Genomic DNA, 19,386 nt, shown 5'->3' with positions numbered 1-19,386 from the left:
TCTGCAGTTAAAAGAGAAATCTAGAACTTACATTTCCCTAATTGTTCATAAGCTGACTTGTGTATACACCTAGGACCGCGATTTACTTTCAGTTTACTGAATTTGCGGATTTTCGCATTTGTTTTAATTTGTAATTAAGTTTTCTCTAGGAGGCCCACCATATGCCACCATCAATTCTTTCTCATTGATTTTGCCGGAGATACACGAGTGTGTGTTTTGATGCAATTTTTGAGGTCTTTTGAAAATCAAAAGACTACGTGTTTAGCCATATGGGCCTTTGTTATTTAAAATAGCGTACGATAAAGTAAGAGAAAGCAAAATGCAAAAAGGACCTGTTAGGAAACAAAATAATTGGAAGACTGTTTATTTTATTTTATTTTTTATTTTTATTATTTTTTTTGCTTTTTTAATGTTTATTTATTTATTTTTTCAATATATGAAATTTATTGTCAAATTGGTTTCCATACAACACCCAGTGCTCATCCCAAAAGGTGCCCTCCTCAATACCCATCACCCACCCTCCCCTCCCTCCCACCCCCATCAGCCCTCAGTTTGTTCTCAGTTTTTAAGAGTCTCTTATGCTTTGGCTCTCTCCCACTCTGACCTCTTTGGAAGACTGTTTAAAAGATGGTTTTAAACACACCAGTTTTCAGTCTTTTTTTTTTTTTTTTTTTTTTTTGCGTTAGATTTTTGAAATCTGTCTTTGTTGATTCCCGCGCTGGGAAGGTGCACAAGTGCACCGGGCAACCCTCCGGAAACCAGTTACTGACCTGCGCTTCGCACTGGGGCTGCGGCCACCAACCTCCGCCTTCGGGGAGTTCAGTGGAGCCAAGGTGTTCCTTTTCACATCTCGTGCTACGATGTGACACCAGGCGCCGGTTCACCCGCACGCACGGCGTCCGGTTTTGAAAGGGGCCGACGGGTTTGTCTGTTTTGCGGGGACTCCCGGCGCTCACGAGCGGCCCGCCGTACGTGCCGGCTGCAGACCGGGCCGCGGGCGGGCGGGCGCGCGGCGCGCACTAGGACCCAGCGGGGCTCCGGGCCCCGGGTGGGAGCCGCGCCGCCGACCCCGGGCGGGCGCCGGGGCTGGAGCCGGGGTTCCGGCCGCGATCGGCTGCAGCTCGGCCGGGAGACGGCGCGACCCGGCGGCGGGGCCACCGGCGAGTCCAGCGCCGCCGCAGCCCCCCGATGCGGCCGCGAGAAGCAGCGGGGGGGGCCGGCGATCGAAGGTAACGAAAATGGGGCTCATTTCCTGCCTCCCGAGCCTCTGCTCTGGCTCAGCATTGTCACGAGAAGCCCTCGCTGCTCAGGCTGCTGCATTTTGGGGGCACCCTTTGATTTTTTAAGGTGTCCGCCCCCATTTTGCCACCTGGTTTCCGATTGATTTACAGCACGCAGCCCGGATGGGCAAGATCCAGGGAGAGCAAGTTGAATATTTTCATTAGTTTTGGCTCAGAAGTAAGTTCATTAAAAAAAAAAAAAAAAAAAAAAAAAAAAAAAAAAAAAAAAAGTTTCTCAGGCATTTGTGAATCGTCGTTTTTAAAAATTAAAAAAAAAAATAGCAGACAAGTGAATAATTTTTTAAAAAATGATCAAATAATGGATGTAATTCTGTTAATCACTTCCCAGGGCTTTACTTTTGTGGGTTCCCCAGGCATTACTTTTATTTTCAGGGAGCTAACGTGTTCAATGTGGAGTTTGGCTCGGGCAGAGTTTACAGCATTGCTGTCGTAACTGTTTTGCTATCAATTATGAGCAGCGTCAGCTCTGTGGGCAGTTTAAACCTCTTTTCACACACTGTAACTGGTTATCCTAATATGACATGGACAGATGAGAGTCCCCTTCGAGGACCGCGAGAAGGTTTCTCTTTTTGGAGAAACGTTGTTTTTGGGGAGAAGACCACGATTACTGGCCGGGAGGCTGGAAGAGACTGTTTTTCATGCTTTGTTTATACTCCTGGGATGACATTTGGGGAAGGGAAATGCAGTCTTTCTCGGCAGCCTTTAATTGTGGGATTATTAATTTATTTAATTTATTAGTTTCGGTCGGCTGGGCTCGGGGAGCCCTCTGTCACAGGATGTGCTTAAGGTGACACGTTTTGCTAGCATTTGGGACACATGATTGCAAATGTAAAATGTGCCTCCTGTGGGCTGGTCTGCTGGGGAGCCCCGGTGTGGAGCCGGTCGTAGGCAGGGTGCGCCTGGCTCATTGAGGAAAAAGGGAATCATTTTCCTTAGCTAAGGAAGACATCCTGTTCTACTCCTTTTGTTCCCTGTTTTTCATTGATCGCCAGCTCTGCCTTAGGAGAGGGGAGTGCAGCTCTGAGTGCCGAGCGGAAGACCACACAAATGACTCTAAACCACTTCAACTCTCACACTGATTGGCCAGCTAGATGGAGACTTAGGAAAACAGCCACCCCAAACCTTCTTGTTGAAATCTTGCCGTAATTTCAGATGAGGCTTCTCCGTGCACAGATTCCCGCAAGATTGCCTTTTTAAAATTTCGCGTGCAGTTTGCTTGCGATCACCTTTATGTGTAATTTTTCGTTGTTGTTCCTATTCCAGATAAAGTAGGCCATTTTGGTGACAAATTTCTTTGCAGACGTCAGCTGCTAGCTTACATGTATAGACATATCGCTTTACAATACATTCTCCATGATTTCTCCTCGGGAGCCGGAGAAGGCAAAGTTGTTCAACTTACAAGAATTTTTCCTGGGCGTGTTTTTGACCCGGATATTTAAATTTCACCCTCTGCAGATGGATGCTTAACTGTAATTTACTCTGATCGCTTAAGTGTCCTGGGCATTAACACGTATCATGCACTAAATTTAAGTCTGCAACCGTGAAAGAAAAAGGCAGTGAAGAGAGAATAAGCAAAATCAGCTGGCACACTGTTAGAAGAAATTGTGGCACCTGGGTCGAGGAGAATGCATTTCCCATCCCAGAAAAGGGGCATTCCTCACCTTAATAGAATAGGAATTAGTAAATATTGTGGAATTGTGTATCTATGGGACAAAAAAATACATCAGGCCCACGGACGTCTTCCTTTGAGCCTTTAAGCACTTCAATTAAGAGAAACACTGTCTCAGAAGTTGTTCAACGTATAAACACTTTTCTGATTGGCTTAAAAATTTAGACACAGGAAGTGGATGGTATCTAATAACCCATGAGTGGAGACATGGTTGTCATGGAAACTGAGACTAGTACCCCCCCCCCAACACTCACATACCCTACCATAACCACCACTTAAAAAAAAAAAAAAAACAAAAAAAACTTGCATGTCTCACAGATGCCTGGAGAACGTGTTGGCTTCTGTAAGCTTTCCCACAGCATCTGCTGAAACCTGAGACCATGCCTGTCAAATCAAGGTCATTTTACAACAACAACCAAAAATGCAGTCTCCTGGATTTCATAACTGTATTTTTCTTAAAAATATGGGAGGAAAAAAACCCCTTAAAGCAAGGATGAGCACACGTGCTTACCTAGCAGTTTGCCACCTCTGAGTTGTGCAAGGCAAGGCTAAAAAGAATGTATTTGAGCGCTTAATTGTGGAATCAAACTGATTTGCGGGTCTACTGTTAGAACGAAGCTCTTTTTAGAGCTGTAATGCCTCGAACGTTACCTGTGGATACAGAGGCACTTGGGGAAGGTATAATGAAGAGTGTCTGTTTGCAAGAGGGTTCAACGTCGTACTGTAGCAATTAAATTCAAAGAACTGGCACTTTGGAACCCTGCTCGAAGGCTGCCTGAGCAGGGATAAATAAAGACTGTGTCTGGTGCTTTGGGAAGTACAGGGGAGGGTGTTCTCAATAGCTGAGCTGGGAGAGGAAAACTCCTGAATAGAAATAAACTCTTTCAAAACTGCAATTAGCATTTGATGAACTCCCGAAAAGTTTCCTCTTCTTTTGTAGATGAGCAGACTGTTGTAGTTTGTAGGGTCATTGAGAGGTTCTCAAAATCAGAGTTGCGAATATTGTCATTGCCTTGCTCCTGGTTTCAACGACGAGGGTCGAGAAGGGAGCAAAGTTTGCCCCCCCCCCCCCCCATTGCACTTTGCGAAGTGAAAAATAACCAAGGAGGCCCTCTCCTCAATTTTGACTCTGGCGATCAACGTGGAAACTTGTAAATATAATACCAGTGCGTTTCTGACATTTCTCTCATCTTGTCAGTGGTAGTCTTTAAATTCTAAATTCTCGATATGCGTTTAGTAATATCTTCAATCATGATTTATAGCATTGTCTTCTTTTAATTGACAATGGTCAGTTTTGGATCTTATTTAATGAACACTTTGATCTTTTTAAAGAGCAGCAAATTTTCCTTGTTTTTATCACCTAATTGCATGGGGGGAGAGAGGCGGTGGACAAAATCCCGGTTGTATTTTAATGTTTATACGATATCCTGAGTCTCTGACATAGGATATATAGACTTTAGAAGCGAAGAGCAATGTAGCAATCACCTGTTGGAGTGAATCAGCATATATTTCATGATCCCATGTTGTCAAACACTTCACTGGTTGGGATTTGGTGAAAAGGGTTGCATTTAATGGCACAACGCTTCTCCTTTAGCAAAGGATTTCCTGCAGGGAGCTTTCTTATCTGTAAGTATGGTCCTTGGCAGGAAGCAAGTCGGTTGGTTGTTTTTACAAACTGAAGGAAATGAATGGGAATTGTTGGTCTCCTAGAATCTGCCTGCCTTCTCCATTGTCTGTCAAATAGTTGGCTCAGAATTTCTAAAGAGACTGCAAATCTTTGGCATTTCTGTTGATTTATTTTTGACGTTGGTAGTGGAAAATTGGTCATTATACTGCTGTGTACAACTTATTTTACCGATACAAATGAACAAGATGTTCAATAATATCCTAATTCATTTTCAGTTGTCAGATATACACATACTCACTGAAGCTGGCCTTTTTTGATAGCTATGCCAAATTTCTAATAATTAGTCCAGAATACCAACCAAATGTCAGTTTCACGGAGAGCTAAAGGGAGAGTGGCGGCTTCATGCTTTTCTTTGCTTATAAGAAGAAAATTCATAAAGACTGCATGTCAGGTATATGCCTGCTTTGCTGATGGCAGAAGATTGGTGTAGGGGGAGGGTCCGAAATTGGGAAGGGGGTGCTAAAGCCATTGTACAGTCCATGTGAGAAAAACAAATCGTAACCTCGAAGAGATTTCTTGTGTAAAACTCTAGATTACGTTTGGGATATTGTAAATAAGTATATTTGATTGTTTTAATTTACGCATGTTTCAAATTCTGGAAGAGGAAACAAGGGTCTTTAAAGGGAAATAAGTAAGTACATAAACCTGCATTTGAAGGAAACAGCCCTAGGGAGGGCTGGTAAGAGCATCTGAGGGAGAAAGTGATTTGTTGCAATGGTTTTCACACATTTTTTGAAGACATCATTTTTTGTTTTATAATGGAATCTTACGCAAGACCCTAATACAAGAGCCTAACAGAAACAGAGCTGCTTGGGAGTCGGGGGTGGGGGTGGGGTGGGGAGGGGGGCGGGAATCAGGAGCCAGGAGCCCAGAGCCCCGATGTCTTCCCCTGGGTTGTGCCTGGGGCTCACCCTAGAAACCTAGTACCTCTGTGAAACAGTTTGAAAATCATTGCTTTTAACATGTCCAAAATCTTCTCTAAGGAAGGCCCAAGGGAATGGCTTGCCTAGCCCTGGAACTTCTTAGCTGAAGAGAGAACTTTTGCCTCGACAGTTTAAGAGGCGCTTGTGCTCAGAGTGAGTAGGAGAAAGGTATGTCATACAAGCATGTATATAGCAAAAGATTCGGCGGGCCACAAATACGGAAAAAGCCCTGGACCAGTCTATTAATAAGGAAAGGAGAAAGGATGTTTTTTAGGGGTTAATTACAAACCAGGGCCTCCCTTGCCTTGTAAATTATGGGAACGTTGCACAGAGGCGTTTGATAACACGTGGTTATGACTGTACTGGAATGCATGGATTTATTCTGTTCCCACCTGAGGATCTGTTATATCGCTGTTATTCTATTTGTCAGTGAAAATTATTTCATATTAAGTGTCACTCATGAAATGAAAGTGTGCCAAGCTATATAATCTGCTTGGCAGGCTCAGTAGTGTTTTGAGTGTTGAGTAAAACGATAATGCACAGATGATATTTGAATCTCATCAAATAGATTCGCATTATCTCTGCGACCGTGCGATTTACTGAAACGGCAGTGTTACCCGGGGGTGGGCTCGGTTTTCCTCTCATACATCCCAGAGCTACGAGTATTAAGGTTTCTAGGGGTGGTGGGCAGAGAAATAAGTCCCCTTCAGTTCCACTCGTGCTCTTCAAGACCCCTCGATTCGCGCATGCACAGTTTCGGAAATGAGGCGAACTCCGTGGACATTTCAGGCAAACTGTAGTGCGTCGTGGGGCCACGGCCATCCTCCCTGCATCTTGTCCTGGAGACCGCACAGTGGGGGAGTCTGTAGAAGTAGAAAGGATGGACCCCTCTCTGTGTTCTTCTTGTGACTTCCACGGTGGAGTTGGAAATGGTGTTTAGAATAATCAATGTTCTTCTGGGAAGTCACAGGTCTTCCAACAATTTGTGCTGGAACTTCTTTTTTCTTTCTCTTTCTTTCTTTCTTTCTTTCTTTCTTTCTTTCTTTCTTTCTTTCTTTCTTTCCCTATTTTTTTTTAAATAGGCACCACACCCACCGTGAGGCTTGAACTCATGACCCTGAGATCAAGTGTCACATGCTCTCCCCACTGAGCCAGCCAGGTTCCCTGGGAACCTTTTTTTTTTTTTAAGAAAACATTTCCTCCACAAAGATGAAACTAATATGAGCACAAAATAGTTGGCTGTGGTAGTGGATGGAGAGAAAAATGATTGTGGTTAACTTTTATTTGTTGAATTATGTGGAAGAAAGCTTTCCATGTTTAGGCTGTTCAAAGCTATCTTCCTCCTCTCCCCCCTGCATTTCAAAGAATGAGTGTGTATGCAGAAAACCGATGGAACTGTCCCAAGGCATATTCATGAAAATAAACCAGTGATTCCTCTTGAGTGAGCATTTAAACTCCATGTTCTTGGGGACTTCCCTTTTTGATCTCAAGGACGCATCCCAGTTGCCGGACCTGGGGACCTGGCGGAAGGTGCTGAGGGGGGACTTCAAATGTTATGTGGGGTGCTGCCGGCAGGGTACCTTTGGGGATGTCACTTCCTTAAGATTCGGATAAGCAAGTCTTCAAGTCTTCCTTGAAGAGGGGGTTTTTGTATGTTATACGAGGTTAGATTTTAGACAATCTCAGATATCTTTTGTACATTTTGACATTTTCTGATTGGGCAAACTTAACATTGTTGCAGCCTTTAAAACAATTACCATTTAATGACTAGTTAATACAAATCTCTAAATTAAGGTAGTCATATCATCTCGTGGGACTAGACTTAGCACTTCTTTAAACATTTTTTTAATGTTTACTTATTTTTGAGACACACACACACACACACACACACACACACACACAGAGTGTGTGAGCTGGGGCTGGGCAGTGAGAGAGAGAGAGAGGGAGACACAGAAGCAGAAGCAGGCTCCAGGCTCTGAGCTGTCAGCACAGAGGCCGATGCGGGGCTCAAACTCACGGGCTGTGAGATCATGACCTGAGCCCAAGTTGGACTCAACCCACCGAGCCACCCAGGCGCCCCTAGATTTGGCATTTATAATGGTCTCTTGAAAAAGAAATAAGTTTCTCTGGGTAAGTTAGACAATGTTGGGAAACAGAAAAATTGTATCACACTAGTAAGAGGCTTTCGTTTAAAAGGTACCTCCCCAGGGCGCCTGGGTGGCTCAGTCGGTTGAGCGTCCGACTTCGGCCCAGGTCACGATCTTGCGGTTTTTGAGTTCGAGCCCCGCGTCAGGCCCTATGCTTGGAGCCTGGAGCCTGCTTCTGATTCTGTGTCTCCCTTTTTCTCTGCTCCTCCCTGTTCACGTTCTCTCTCTCTCTCTCTCTCTCTCTCTCTCAAAAATAAACATTAAAAAAAATTTTTTTAAAGGTACCTCCCCTACATGACTTTAATTAATTCCTATTAACCTAGTATTAATATACTGCTGCTATGACTATTACTGCTAAGTAATGACAAATATATATTAATATCCCATTTTACAGATGAGGAAACTGAGGCCCTGTGTTCCTAGGGCCTCATACTCTTTGGTAGCCAATTAGCTCTCCTGACCCCCAAATTCCAGGCATTTTTCCCACCCCACCAGCTACCTCACAACTGTTCCGGCTCTTTCTGTTGTAGGCTGGATGACTGCCCCTTCCATGCTTGAAATGGAATCTCCTCCTGGGAAAACACTACAGGGCGGGGTAGGGAGTATTTGATGTGATTTTGGCAAGAAATAGGGTTTTGCTTCTTGAGGTTCTGTGTTCCCACATCTGACCTTCAAGGACGAGAGGGACTTTTTCGTTCCCTTGTCAGAGATCACCTTCCTTCATTCGTCTCCCTCTTTTGAGTTTTCCTTCATCTCCCCCTGAGCACATTCACCTACTTGGTCAGTGAAAAGCTCTCACCACAGGGAGAGGGCATTCCTGAATTACCCAAATATTTCACTTAGTCTTTCTGTCGTGGCATCCACAGAAACAGATTTCCCAGCCAACGTTCACTTTTGTAATTCAGACGAGCTGTCCAACAGACTGCGAGGTGCAAATACAATGACATTTCCTTTATTTTCGGAGTAAAAACCAGGGGGCTGACGTTGTCAGCTTAGCAGGATGTCTGGTATCTCCTTCCTGGGGCTCCCCTTCCCCTCAGCTATGCAAACCCTGCACGGGCTGATACAGACCAAGTGGAGTGGGGTCAGTTGGACTTCCCCCGTCTAAGCCCGGACCTCTGCTGCTTGCAAAGCTGGCAGAGCAGGCTTCAGCCAGAGAAGGTTAGAAGGGACTTGTTGACGCCCTTGGTTGGCAACGGTCCGATGCTGGGCTGGGGTTGCACTAGGGTGTAAGCCCCGGCAGGGAAGTGGCCAGGGCCCCAGCAGCTCCCACACCACTCTACTCCTTAGCTCTTTCCGCAGGGTCGGGCATGTGGACGTCGTAGAAGAATAATCATTTAAAAAAAAATTTTTTTTTTACATTTATTTATTTTTGAGAAACAGAGTAAGACAAAGCATGAGCGGGGGAGGGGCAGAGAGAGAAGGAGACACAGAATCCGAAGCAGGCTCCAGGCTCTGAGCCGTCAGCCCAGAGCCCGAGGCGGGGCTCGAACCCACGAACTGTGAGATCATGACCTGAGCCGAAGTTGGACGCTCAACCGACTGAGCCACCCAGGCGCCCCAAGAACAATCATTTTTAAAATCCTCTGGACTCCAAAACGAAGGAAGATCCTGGGAGAGTGTTTTTCAGTCCAAACAAGTGGGAACAAGAGACAGAGCCTAAGCTCTGAATCTGAGCTTTCGGGAAGAAATTTTCAACCCGGACATTCATTTCGTTGTTGTTTTCCTCTGTTACCACCATTATCCTGTCTCCCAGGTCAGCACACTTGGACACCTGCTTGTTTTACATCCATGTATCTAATTTATCACCAGAGCTCCTGGCTGCTTTCTTCGAAATCCTCTGGAGATTCATCTCAGGGAGACTGCAGGTAACCTGGAGGGGGCTCTGTCCCTCCCGGTCCCTGTCCTTCCTCTGCACTCCTGAAGACTTCTGTCCCTAAAACACTCCGCAAGTGCCTTGGCCACTTAGAGCCGTGTGTGACCTTGACCTAAGACCCAGTGATATGGAAATAAGACTCAGTAATGTGGAAATCCTGAAAGCATTATTGTGAAAGTTAATCACAGAGTCCCTGAGGAGCACTTGGCAGAGAGCCTGGCACGTAGTTGCAATTTATCGTAACTCTTTTATTGTTGTGTTGCTATTGTTGTTGTGTCCCTCCTGTCCTAAGAAGCTGTGGTGATGTTCTGTTGCTCCCCTTGCCACGTCTGTCTTCCTCTGTCTGTCCAGACCTTCTGTCATCTTGTCCTATCCGTTAGTGCTCGGGGATTGCCTCCGGAGCCGGTCCGGGTTGATTCATCCCTGAACTTGCTTTCCCCTCCAACTCCTCTGCCTTTGTTTATATTGCTCCTAGTTCCTATGATCCCCTGATCACAACCTTCTTCTTCCTCCCTTCACATGTGGGAAAGATGCCAATTTCACCCCTTCTGCAACTCCAGTGTATGGAGAAAATGCAACTTATTCATTTTTTTTTTCTACAGCAAACCATCTTCCCCAGTGCACACCCATGGATTGCTAGGAAGAAGAATAATAACTTTAGATCCTATCTATTTAAAATCTGACTGGGGCACCTGGGTGGCTCAGTCGTTTAAGTGTCCGACTTTGGCTCGGGTCATGATCCTGCAGTTCGTGGGTTCGAGCCCCGCGTCGGGCTCTGTGCTGACAGCTCGGAGCCTGGAGCCTGCCTTGGATTCTGTGTCTCCCTCTCTCTCTGCCCCTACCCTACTTGCTCTCTCTCTCTCTCTCCCTCCCTCCCTCCCTCCCTCCCTCTGTCTCCCTCTCTCTCAAAAATAAACATTAAAAAAAAATTAAACTTCAGTTCGGTCCGGTAATCCAAACAGTCCCTTACAGTAATTCCCAGTCTTTCTAGGAGAACAGTGCCCATTCGCTGGGGTGGTGTCGCCTCCTTTGCCAGTGATGGTTTGTGTGGGAAGGAGTGTCAGGCACATTCTTCCCTTGTATTTCTTACTGAGGACGAGCAGATTCAGCCTCCTTTGGTGGAGTGACCTCTGCTCTCGGGGGCTGGGTCTCTTGCCCACTGGTGCCGCTTGCTTAACACTAGCGGCCGAAGTCTGTGACTGCTATTAGTGGAGTCTTATCCAGTAGTTGTCAAAGACCCACAGTAAGATACAGATACTTTGTCAGGAGGTCCTAGAAAGCACATATGGACATTGTATGCATGGATGGACCATACAGAAGACATCATTATTGGGTTTTTTTTTTAACAAAGTTTACTTACTTATTTTGAGAGAGAGAGAGACCACATGAGTGGGGGAGGGGCAGAGAGCGATGGAAAGAGAGGATCCCAAGCAGGCTCTGTGCTGTCAGTGCAGAGCCCAAGGCAGGGCTCAGGCTCGTGAACCGTGAGATCGTGACCTGAGCCGAAACCAAGAGTGGGACGCTTAACCCACTGAGCCACCTGGGCTCCCCCAAAAGATATTACTATTCTTGCTACACTCCAAGCACTCTGATCTCTTCCATTCTATTGAATTGAATTGAACTGAACAAACCTCACTGTGACGCTCTCTGCTGACTTAGTCCCACTTCGGCTCCTAATTAGCAGCAAACTCTGAGTTTTAGCCACACTGTCCCTCAGCCGACTGGCCTGGTGGTCTTTGCAAGGGATCCGCTCCTCTGGATACAGCTGACTGCAGCCAAGTGCCTGGCTCTGGGCTCAATCTCCTCCTCTCCCCCTTCCTCCTCCCCGCCTCTAGCCCCTCACCTCACAGCTCCCTCTGCTTGGGCACGCCGTCACGCTGGGCTGATGAAGCTGTGTGCCACGAGCTGTGTGCCACGTGTGCTGGGAGATGTGGGGCCACCTCTTCTCGGGGCTCCAAAATGGTGCAGGAAGACGGCACAGGGACATCCCTCCGCACTCAAAGGACATCTGTCTACACTCAGCATTACCTTCTCTATTCAGGAGGCAGAATCACCCAGGAGTAGTAGGTCAGGGCGAACAGGAACCACTCCACTGTCCTCTTTTCTCTCCTGTTTCTTTCCCGTAATTATCTGGACTCAGAAAGGGGTGGACTCTTCATCAGTTTTCCCTCTACCGCCTCATCCTTCCACCATCCAAGGCAGGGAGCTTAGCGATTTTCCACTCCCTAATGGGTCACAAAGCATCTTCCACTGTCTTCAGTTAGATTCTTTGAGCTGGTTCCTCCAGATTCCTAGTAAATGGTGGAAAATCCTGTCCCGGGACAAAGCCGGACTCTCGAGGCTGTGGAATTTCTGCCTCTGGTGGAGTCTACTAATTTCCCATCTGTGTCCATTCTGTGCAAATTTCAGCTGGGGTCAGCTAGCGACCACATTTCCAAGACTCCCTTGCAGCTAAGAATGGCAAAACTCTAGCTTCTGGGATGTGAGTAGATGCGTGGGGTTTCTGTCTGGTTTGTGTCCTTGTTTTTCTTTATAGTTTTATCGCATATATATTTTTTAATCCCCAAACTACGTGTAGTTTACCTTTGCAATGCTTTCATATAAATGGAAACATAGATATGTGTATGTGTGTGTACGTACTGTGTCATAGTTTAAAATATGTTTCTTACTATGAACAGGAACAAAAAAATGGAAAGCCTCTGCATTATGGTAACTGGCTAGGTATGGAATTTTTGGTCTCATAGGGTATAAGCATCTTAATGCAAATTGGTTTCAAAAGTGCCTGTGCTCGTTTATACTCCTACCAGGAGTGAATATGATTTTCTATTGTTTCGTGTTCTCATGGTATTTAATATTTAAAAGTTTTGCCAATGTAATACGCGTGGAAATAGCTCATTATTATTTAAATTGTTTTGGTTATTTTTTTTAATGTTTATTTATTTTTGAGACAGAGAGAGACAGAGCATGAACGGGGGAGGATCAGAGAGAGGGAGACACAGAATCCGAAACAGGCTCCAGGCTCTGAGCTGTCAGCACAGAGCCAACGCAGGGCTCGAACTCACAGACTGTGAGATCGTGACCTGAGCCGAAGTCGGACGCTCAACCGACTGAGCCACCCAGGCGCCCCTAAATTGTTTTGGTTATTAATAAGTGTGAGTAACTCATCATAAGTTTGTTGGTCACAAACGTTTCTTCGTTTGTGAAGTTCCTATTGCCCTTTATCTAGTGTTTTCCAAAAAATGTTTAGTTTCTTAGATCTCTGTAGTACCTCTTTCTGTTTTCCACCTGTATCTTTATTCTTTCTACTCTTTAGTGTTTATTATTTTTTTTAACTTTCTAAGTTGTCAGCTTTTAAAGTTTTCTTTTCTATTCTTTTTAAAGATTAAAAAAATATTTTTTAATGTTTATTTATTTTTGAGAGGCAGAGAGAGACAGAGCACAAGCCGGGGAGGGGCAGAGAGAGTGGGAGACACAGAATCCGAAGCAGGCTCCAGGCTCTGAGCTGTCAGCGCACAGCCCGATGCGGGGCTTGAACCCAGGAACTGTGAGATCATGACCTGAGCTGAAGTCAGATGCTCAACCAACTGAGCCACCCAGGTGCCCCTAAAGATTTTATTTTAAAGTAATCTCTACACCCAATGTGGGGCTCGAACTCATGACCCCAAGCTCAAGAGTCGGGCACTCTTCCAACTAAGCCAGCCAGGACCCTCTGAAGTTTTCTTTCTTTGTTTCTTTGTTTCTTTCTTTGTTTCTTTGTTTCTTTGTTTCTTTCTTTCTTAAATAATTATTTATTTTGAGAGAGAGAGTTAGAGGGGCAGAGAGCAAGGGAAAGAGAGAATCCCAAGCAAGCTGCATGCTTTCAGCATAAAGCCCAACATGGAGGTCAGTCTCATGAATTGTGAGATCCTGACCTGAACCGAAATCAAGAGTCTGACGCTAGTGGCATCTGGGTGACTCAGTCGGTTAAGCGTCGTCTGACTCTTGATTTCGGCTCCATCATGATCTCACGGTTTCGTGGGTTTGAGCCCCACGTTGGGCTTTGCGCACTGACCATGTGCCTGGAGCCTGCTTGGGATTCTCCTCCTCTCTCTCTGCCCCTCCCCAGACTCTGTGTCTCTCAAAATAAATAAATTAACTTAAAAAAAAAAAGTTGAATGCTCAACCAACTGAGTCACCCAGGCGCCCCAGAAGTTTCCTTTTCTAATACAAAAATACAAGCTCTAAGTGACCTTCTAAACCCTGAGTCAGTGCTATCTCCAGAGTTTTAGTATGTAGAATTTTCACTCTTGTTCAGTTCTAAATAACTTCTAAATTGATTATGATTTTTTCTTTGTTCTCCGCATTATTTATAAGTGTTTGGTTTCAATTTTCAAACTTAAGGTGTCTTTCGAGTTATCTTTTCATTATTGATTTCTAACAATTGCATTTTTTGGGGCATAGAATACAGTCTGATGATGCCAATTATGGAGCGTAAGTCAAACGTGTTAATCGAGTTTTAAAATCTTTACTATTTTTATTGATACTTTGCTGATCTGTTTTTAATTGAGAGAAGTGTATTAAAATTTCTCACTAAAGGAGTACATTATAATTTTTCTCGATATATTTTGACGTTACCTTATTTGGTGATACGTTTAGAATTTCTGTGTCATCTTGGAGAATTGAATCTTTTTTTATTATGAAGGAATGCACTTTAACACTTACGGTGCTTTTTGTCTTAAAGCATATTTTGTCTGATGTTCATGCAACAGCTCTAGACAACCATGAGACATGATTAGCTTCCTCTTTATTAGTTTTTGCTTCCTGTTTTTCCATGCTTTGTTTTTTTCAAACTCTTTATATCCTAGTATTTTGGATGTATCTTTTACATATGACATATAGGTGGCTCTTGTTTTCAGGCAGTCTGTTAAATATCTTTTAACTGAAATTTGTAATCTGTTTATGTTTATTGTAATTACATATGTATTTATTCCTTCATGTTATTTTATCCTTTCCGTTTGTCCTGCCTCTTCCAAGTTTCTCTTTCTTTCATTTCTTGCCTTCTTTTGAATTGATGACCTTTCTTTTCTTATCTTATATATTCTTCCATAGTAGTTTAGAAGTTTTATATTCCTTTATTATTCTTTTCGTGGCTCTCTGGAAGTTTTAGCATGTATACTTATCAACGTCTAAAAGTAACTCATATCTTTTCTCTCCTCCCAAATAATGCAAGGATCTTGGACCACTTAACTCCAGTCAATGACCCCTATTTCCCCAAATTAGGTCCCATTTTTGTTCAGTGTTTTAGTTGTATCTTCTGTTTTGTTAACCATACATTTTGGACATTACCATTATCATTTTAAAATAGAACTTTTTGTTCAGATTTACCCACATATTTACTCCTCCTTGCTTAGAATTCCTTCCTTTACCCCAGCCCTACTCCGCTGGATCACTTCTCTTCTTAGATTTCATCCACTGGGAATCAGTTGAGGGAAAACTATTTCAGTAGCATTTGTTGGAAAATTCTGGGTTTTTTTCTATAGTTTTGTGTGGTATAAAATATATTTTTGCTAGATATACAATTCTAGTTATTTTTCTGTCAAGACATTAAAGATGGTCCATTATTTTCTGTTTTCCTCTGCTGAGAAGTCAATTCTAATTCTAATGGCCACTTGTCATTGAAGGTATTCTTTATTCAGTAGTACTTTATGGCTGCTTTGAAGATACTCTTTTGTCTTGGGTATTCTGCAGTTTTATTATAAAGTATCTAGATGTGCATTTCTTTCTTTTGTATTTATTTTGCATGGGATATTTTGGGGTTTTGTGAATTTGTGGATTGAATTTTTTCATCAGTTCTGAAAGATCCTCAGAATATCGTCTCTGCTCTGTACTCTATACTTCTGGATTTCAGATTAGGTTTATCTTAGACTTTTGTTCCTTGTCTTCTCTGTTTTGACCTCTTTTTCATGTTTTCTGTCTCTGTATATAATATCTTTTCCTAAGTTTATTTGTTTTGAGAGCGAGAAAGAGAGAGTGTGAGCGAGTGGGGGGGGGAGCACAGAAAGAGGGAGAGAGAGAATCCCAAGTAGGGTCTGTGCTCAGTGCAGAGCCTGATAAGGGGCTCAGCCTCACAACTGTGAGATCACAACCTGAGCCAAAATCAAGAGTTAGATGCTTAACCGACTGAGCCAGCCAGGTGCCCCCTCTCTTTATGATATCTTTTCATGCTACAGTCTAGACGTTTTCAGTCTTTGTCAGTGTCCTCTATCCAGTCTGTCTGACCTTACGTGCACCTTATATACTTGTTCCTTTTATGATTTCGACATTTATTGTATATTGTGTGTCTGACAATTTTAAAATTTGGAGTCTCTGGCTTCCATTCTACCATCTCTTGTTTCTGTTAGCTGTTGTCCATGATGCTATTTCCTTAGACATGCGTGTTTGTGAGTTTTGTCTTATTTGACTGTGACCTGTTTTTTTTGTTTGTCTGTTTGTTTCGAGACTTCATCAGGGGGAATTCTTCAGGTTTGTATTGAGGTGAATTCTCTAGATTCTGCATTTGTTTCTGCCAGGTGCCTGGGATCATAAACGACCTGGGAAAGCAAGGACTTAAAATTTCTCCACTTGAGGTTTGGGGGTTCAATCACATAATCAATTCCTACTCAAAACCCATGCGAGGGCTGTCTTGTGATTGCAAATTTTCATTAAAGACTGTCTCTCCTCTACTCGACACTAATTTTGGAGGCAGGCAATTCTGGTAGCCTTTTGGAGTCCTATCTTCATTTAGCAGAGCACCTCCTAGTATCCTTTCCTTGTACCTTGGTGGGTCCTGGCTTTGTCAGTGCTGCCCAGTTTGTTTGCCGTCCCCTGTGCCCTGCTGTATCGTAAAAACCGAAGCTCAGTTTCTCCAGGTCATTACATGCCTTCAAGGTGGAAGCCAATGTATGTGTAATGCTCTGAGTACGTCTCATTTTCTTGTTGGTTCATAGGTACATGTCCAACTATTTGGGGGAAGTATTTTGTCCAGCGTTTTTAGTTGTATTCCGAGGATTGGATGGATATCTTTTTTTTTGCCATAGTGCCAGAAAAGGAATTCCCATTCTTCTTTCTCTTTGTGTTCCTTCTTTAGTAGTCCCTGAACGTATGAATGCCTGTGGGCAGTGAGAGTGAGGATCATGTGTGCATAAAGCCGTAGAGAAAAAGCACAATCAGAATTTTCAAAACATTACCCCTTCTACGCATATTTTAAGCCCTAGCTGGTATTAATTGAGGTAATACTAGCTGCTTCAATAAACCCAACAGTGCAGTGAATCGAAACAATAGAAGTTTATTCCTTACATATCCAAAGTGGGTGCCCTGACTAGAGAATGGCTCTCATTCAGGTGGTGATTTGGGGAACCGGGTACTTTTCATTCTGTGGCTCTGCCATTTTCTAAAAAAATGTGTGTGTGTTTTTTTTTTATGTTTATTCATCCCTGAGAGAGAGAGAGAGAGAGAGAGAGAGAGAGACAGCAAGAGCAGGGGAGGGGCAGAGAGAGAAGGAGACACAGAATCCAAAGCAGGCTCCAGGCTCTGAGCTGTCGGCACAGAGGCTGATGCGGGGCTCGAACCCACGAGCTGTGAGATCATGACCTGAGCCGAAGTTGGATGCTTAACCGACTGAGCCACCCAGGCTCCCTGGCTCTGCCATTTTCAACCAATGGCTCCCAAGGTCATTGCACTTGTTTGGATCCCACTGGCAAAAAAAGGAAAGAACGTAGACACTCAGGAGTGACAGGTTTTTACTAACCATCCTAGATGGGGCACATTCCACTTCCTTTCCCGGTTATTAGCTAATACTTGGTAAAATTGTCACATCTGCCTGTAAGGAGGGCTGCTGGGAAAGGTAGTCTGGATGTATGCCTAGGAGAAGAACAGGTGTAATAAACAGCCAGTCTGTCTCTGCTATGCATTTCCTTTCTGAAACTTTGGGCCCACCTGTTTCTCACTTCTCTGAGCTCCTTTTTCACTTAGAATCGGTGCCACCAAGTTTAGAATTTAATTATTCTGAATCATTTCGTGTTCGTACAGCTTAAACCCCCAACTATATAATAACTTCCTCGAGGTGTGAATTTTGTGCCGAACGTTTGAAAATGCCCCCTATCACTCAGTTTTGGACACACGGTACGCTTTACGGAAATCAAACCTCTGAATGAAAGGAGAATGTTCTTGCTCTAAGGAGATGACTGCGAACATATTTAGGGGTGCAGTGTTGTGATCTTCAATTTATTTATGACGTTGTTCCTTCACGTTTTCTCCTTAGATTTGAAATTTATCAAAGTAATAATTTGGAGGGAAAAAACCCCCAATCCCCTGAAGTTTGGAGAGGACATTACACACAATAGTGGCACGTCCATGGGGGGATCATTTTCTTTCTTTCTTTTTTGAGAGGGAGAGAGAAAGAGAGAAAGAGCATGCGCACGAGCTGGGGAGGGACTGAGGGAGAGGGAGACAGAAAATCCCAAGCAGCCTTCATGCCCAGTGTGGAGCCCCACGCAGGATTCATGACCTGAGCCGAAATCAAGAGTTGGATGCTTAACCAAGTGAAGCCGCTCAGGCACCCCTCCATGGGGGAGATCATTTTAATCTATCTCCGAATCTATTCTGAAATGTCTTGACATCAGCCCTCTTGGTGCCCTCTGGGTTGTTATGAAAATTCATTCAGTCATTCTGGAAATACTCGTGCAAGGGTGCTAGATCCTGTGGAGCAGCTGGGGAGAGGTAAGACCCTGCCTCAGGGCCAGTCAGGTGACAGGGTGCAAACACACTGCTCTGAGTGGAGAAAGACCTTTACCGTTGACTTTGTTATTGATAGGGTGGTGGTGAGGTTCTAGTTTATTTGTAGGATGGGAAGGGTAAAGGCTTCGTGCAACCCCAAGTCCTTTAGGAGAGACTTTTCGTTTCTCTTCCCTTTGCTTTTCCGCCTTGCTTCAGGTGGCCAGCCTTTCTCTAGGCAAGTAGTTAGCAAACCAACAAGCAGAGGAGTGTGGCTTTTGAATATTCTCCAGGGCCACAGATAATCTCAGCTGAACTGGACCCTGGGTTATTGGCCTCAGTATCACTCTCTGCTGGAGTTGAACGCATTACTTTGTTGCTAGGCTCAATGTTTTCAGTTCTCTATTTTTATTTTCTGTTGCTATTGGTCTTATAGTAAATGAGAATGACATATGGACTTGAGTTAAACTGTTGGAATCATCATTTGTTTTCTTTTCATTGCACAGTTTTCTTTCTCTACTGCACTGTGCTGTGGATGGGAAAATACACTGACGTCTTAGTAACTCCGACTAATCTATTATCCACCTGCTCAGATACAAGCACAATGCATGTGGCAAATTACTTTATATGCCAATAAAGCCTCTGTTTTGGAAAAATGTTGGGCTGTTTATATTCAAAACATTGTTTTGAATCAAGCCGTCTGAAATATTCTGGTATCCTGAATAGCATCATCAAAATTCCAGGAAGGGTCAAGCTGCAAAATACAAGATGTGGTGAGTCTATAATTAGGTATTGACCGTGTTTTATCTGCCTGAGCACCTCCTCGGGCTTAGCTCTGGCGTTGGGCAGAGAATAGCTTTCGAGCCCAAAGGAGTTCACGTTAGAAGATGACCCAGCTGGTAAATGTGGCTCCCTCAGTAGCCAAGACAGAGCAAGCCCTTTACTTATCGTGTTGTTTCATTCATGCGGCAGTGCGTAGAATTTCTGGCAGGTGAGAGCAGAGCACAGCATTTCCAATAAAATCAATGCAATGAAGATGGGTGGGTGCATAGT

At 44.0% G+C, this 19,386-nt stretch overlaps 1 protein-coding gene across 2 annotated transcripts in view; it reads left to right on the top strand.

Annotated features, from left to right (window-relative positions):
* The first annotated feature begins 1,091 nt into the window (after positions 1–1,091).
* FOXN3 (forkhead box N3) overlaps positions 1,092–19,386 on the top strand; it is a 392,452-nt gene continuing 374,157 nt past the window's right edge. The window contains exon 1 of one of the 2 annotated variants that reach the window (XM_042990324.1): positions 1,092–1,229. The gene's annotated coding sequence lies outside the window, so the exon portion shown is untranslated. Of the gene's footprint in view, positions 1,459–19,386 lie in introns of both variants that reach the window. The other variant, XM_042990323.1, reaches the window with a different exon arrangement.

The sequence above is a fragment of the Panthera tigris genome, chromosome B3, assembly GCF_018350195.1.
Source record: "Panthera tigris isolate Pti1 chromosome B3, P.tigris_Pti1_mat1.1, whole genome shotgun sequence".
NCBI lineage: Eukaryota > Metazoa > Chordata > Mammalia > Carnivora > Felidae > Panthera > Panthera tigris.
Note: the sequence above shows the minus strand (reverse complement) of the source record. Positions and strands in the feature narration are given on the sequence as shown.